General features: G+C 29.1%; 1 non-coding gene across 1 annotated transcript; it reads right to left on the minus strand.

Moving 5' to 3' along the window:
• Positions 1–437: 437 nt before the first annotated feature.
• TRNAD-GUC (transfer RNA aspartic acid (anticodon GUC)) lies at positions 438–509 on the minus strand. The gene has a single exon. It is a non-coding gene; the product is annotated as a tRNA-Asp (tRNA).
• Between the last annotated feature and the right edge of the window lie 4,092 nt (positions 510–4,601).

Below are 4,601 nucleotides of genomic sequence, written 5' to 3' on the forward strand. Positions count from 1 at the left end.
TAAAAAAATATTAAAAAAAAAAATTGATTTGTAACCAACGTTTTGCCCCACTTTGCAAGTCTTCGTCAAGGCTAAAAAAAAAAGGAAAAATCCTAATGATTTCAGAATCAATTCATTACAAAAAAGTAGTTTTCTACTATTATTACCAGCCGAACCATCTTCCTACCTCTCAATTATGTAAGGTCATGTTCCAATAAAAGTTGCTAATGTAGTGTTAAAACAGAATGGTGTAATTACAAGAATTATATCGCCTAGATGGAGGAGTATATGAGAAATAAAGGTGTTTTATGAACAACTCCATAGGGAATATCTACTCAAATACATTACTACTGATTATATCAAGTTATAATATAACTAATTATTTTTAAAAAAATTAAATTAGTTTTAGTAGATTAATCCAATATTTACGAAGTTTTAAATAATGATAAAAAAAATTCCTCCCCGGCGGGGAATCGAACCCCGGTCTCCCGCGTGACAGGCGGGGATACTTACCACTATACTACCGAGGACTACATTTAAATGTCTTTAAAAAATGTATTAAATAATAATTTTATTATTTAAATATAAACATGTGATAAATAAAAAGAAATATATTGTTGTCAAAAACTATTGGTTTTCGATCTTTTCAATATTTCATTCTGTTATGGAAATTATTTTAATGTATAAAATACAAATTATATCACTTTGATCGTTTTACATTTCAAAAACAATTTCTGCGAGACATAATAATATGTTACAGACAAAGGTAGAACCCTAATGAACTTCAATAATTGAGGCATGGAAATTAAAGGCTGTATGTGCCAAAAAAATAATTTTGAAAAAAAAAAATAAGGCAGCGAGGGCCACGCTTTTTGTTTTAAGATTATGAAAAAATTACAGCTCTGGGGACTAAAACTTTCAAGATAAGAACTTGCAGTGGTTACCAGTCGATTGGCGCTGGCTTTATCTTTTGATTTGGCTTCTTCATTATCTCGTCTAAATGTCATTTTTCGTATTTCGAACACATACAGCCTTTTCCATTTCCATGTCTCAATCGTGGATGTTGTTGTACTGAATAATACATCATTTTATCCAAATTAAGATTTTAAGATTTTTGGTAATTTTTTTATCCAGATTTATTCAATACAAAAATGTTCGTCACTGATACTCATTACAAATAGTTGACTATCTAAAACAATTTTCCTGATGTCACCATCTGAGATATTAATTATTTTTTATTTTTGAAGAATATTTGAAATACTCCATTACACATAATTCGTTGTATAATTTTTCGAAACCTTAAAATTTGGAAGTTTTTCAAGAGTTGAAAATTGAGTTTTTCAGTCTAAAATAGGAATAAATAAACATTCATTTTTTTTATTAGGCAGCCTCGGCAGTACTCAGTTCTTATTCCCAAGATGAAGTTATGATAAGTTTCATTATTTATCACTTATTTGTTCAATTTTACCTCAACTTACAAACCTGATGAAGTAGATTCGTATGAGTTTGTATATTTCAGATGCTGTAAGAAGAGTAAACCCGGCATCTACGAGCTGTTTATTGCCGTTTTAATCTTCAATGAGAAACATCCGAATTCTATTTAATACATAATATTTATTAAAAAAAAATTTGTTTTTTAGGAGATGCTGAAAATTAAAACAGATTGACACCCCTAACACTCCTAGTCACAAAGTTATTTCAACGGACATTCTAAACAAAATAAAATAGTAAAAAATCGTATTTGGAAACGGTTAAGTTGCAATTGTATTGTAATAATGGCATTGGACATGTACGTATGCACACCCACAACGAATTATACGTAAGCTGTACCGAACTTTGAGATTAATTTTAAGGAATTTATAGCTGGAAATTATTTATTTAAAAACTTTAGAAATATAAATATGTCTAGTGACGTCCCACCAATCTACCAAATCAGACTAACGCAATCTTCCCATTTAAGTTTTTGGTCTACTTCTCAGACCAAGAGCGTTCCCAGGATCAAAACTAGGGGGCAAGCCATAGTCAATCAGATAGTAATATTTAAGCACGGAAAAGGCGAATGAAACCAAAATTTTAAGAAAATTAAATATAATAAGTTAACAATTTTTTTTTCACTTGTAGGCGGGGGGAGGGGAGTAGCAACTGCCCCTCGCTGGGTACAGCCATGCCTCAGACGTTTACCCTTCGGTTGAGAGTTTATTAAAATTTTAGAGATCCGTTCATTACTAAGTCCTACAATCTTATTCCACGTCTTATTAGCAGCAATGCTATAACCGGAATTATATTTACATTCTAAATTCTCATACTTTATCGGTCCGAATATTTTACGTAATGCTTTATTTTCAAAAAACCTCAAGCAGTCTTTCTTCTCTTTGTGTAAAAGGCCACTAATTTTAAAAGCAGAAAATATATTATTTTTAAATTAAAACTAAAAATATTAAACGCCTATCAGAAAAACCATAATAGTTTTACCTTATAAATAAAACAGAGACTCTAAAAAATTCACACAAAAATGGTTCAGATAAGCCTGAATTCAGATTATCAGGATTGCACTATATATACTTTCTAAAAATAACGCGACGACGATGATGAAAGAGAAGTATATGAATACTGAACACATTAGCCAGTAAATCTCCAAGGAGAAATTTATTATCGCTGGCAAAAAACCGACAATCGTCACTGGCATTGTAAATTTTATTATTATTTATTTTTTCCTGACAGAAGGGACCAAATGGTCTGGGCTCGCTTGAAGACATGCTCTGAGACCAAACGATTCAAATGAGCCGTGTAATTGGCCAGACTGTCGGTGCTTCACTGCATTAAGACTCCCTAAATATCGCCTATCCTTGGCCAAGTCTATTAATAGACCGTCTTCGAAGAAAGAAACAATACATGTCTTGCAAAAAATTATAGAGCAAAAATCTAAATGTACGTTCTTTAGCTCGCAAGAACTCTTGATTTTGAGTCGAAATCTGTATCACAATTATTGAGAATCTTACTGATTAAAACCGTAAACTCATAAGCTAAAATTTCATGGATATTTAAAGATAACAATTATAAGCAAAGGTTGATTATTGTTATTAGTTAATATCATATAGATGAAGAAGTATATGTTAACATAAATATGTATATATGTTTGCTATAGCCAACAAACGAAAAATAACTTTACTATAGTCCATAAATTACTATGATTAATAAGGAAGATTTTCTTAAAATCTTTATGATGATTCACTTTTATTTATCCATTTATTATGTTGTTTTTTTTAATTCTCAATACATAAAAGTTCTGTAGTATATTTTTATTTTTTAATACTTTTTGTTGTTTAAAGTTTAAAATATGTAATGTATTACATTTTTTAGAGTATGTAAATATTGCTATTTAAAAAAATGAGCATCTTTGGTAAAATTTCCACAAATTCAAGCGATTATTTCTGGGAATATTTTTACGATTTAGTGCAAAAAGGTTTAAAACAACACACTTTTTACAAAACTAAACTCCCAATATTATTATTGATAAAAATTTTGTCTTAAAATAAAACTTATATAAACAAAAAAGTTATATGGAAGATGATGATGAATAATTCCTTATTATAAAATTAAAATATTTTTTGGAAATTTTTCTATAAACACATATTTAAAAAAATTACCAAAAAAAAAAATATTTTTATAATAATAATCTTTTTCTTACAATTGTTTGATATTAATGTTTAAAAATCAAACTGTTATAAAGTTTTGATTGGCATAATTTTTTTTTCTGTAATAGTTTGACAGTATTTAGCAAATCTACTTCTGATATAATTTGAAAATTACTGATCCAATAATAGTTATTTTTACAACACATCCAACTGTAATATGCGTTTCCTAAACAATTTTAATTCGGATTTTTAATTTCATTAATTAAAAATACAAAATGATCAATTGACGTATATGGAAATTAGAAATTAGCTTACATGCAGACTTCTCTTAGAAATTTTCAGATTGCCAGTTAAGCATTGCACCAACAACATGCTTTGGTCAAATACTGCGTATGTATGATAAATGTTTATAAAATAATCTTCTGCATTGTTTTGACACCACATCTTTTTTTTTTTTTTGGAATTTATTTAATGGTGACAATATTACAAGTCTTGGATTATCATAAAAGAACTCTCCCGATTCATATTGGGCGGGCTTTCAGAACCCTATTTAACCCCAATACATCATCTTGGACAGACCCTTGTCAAAGGTGTCAGATCCTTATTGTGCACAATAAGGGATTTAGCTATCGTTCGTATTGAACTTTGACGAATCGTCCTTTACTGGTTCGTTAGCGAGAAACGAATACAGACAAGGGTTAATGCTCTCAAGACCTTTTGAAACTCTTTGACTTCTTTACGGATGCTTGTTATTTCTTTAGATAAGTCCAATTAAGGAATAACTCCTTATAAACTTTATAAATATAAAACAAACTCTTTGTAAAGATTTCCGCATCAGTGAATTATTTTTGGAAAATAAATTGTAATATTAGGTTAATAGTTGTTTTTAAATCTATAAATCCTCTTGACAAAAGGAACGTAAAAAATATCTTACAAATCCCAAAAATATTTAATGTTTAATCAAGTAGGTGGGGTTTGACAAACTTC

Source organism: Halyomorpha halys, unplaced genomic scaffold (assembly GCF_000696795.3).
Source record: "Halyomorpha halys isolate HHAL.00 unplaced genomic scaffold, Hhal_1.1 Scaffold320.1, whole genome shotgun sequence".
Classification (NCBI taxonomy): domain Eukaryota; kingdom Metazoa; phylum Arthropoda; class Insecta; order Hemiptera; family Pentatomidae; genus Halyomorpha; species Halyomorpha halys.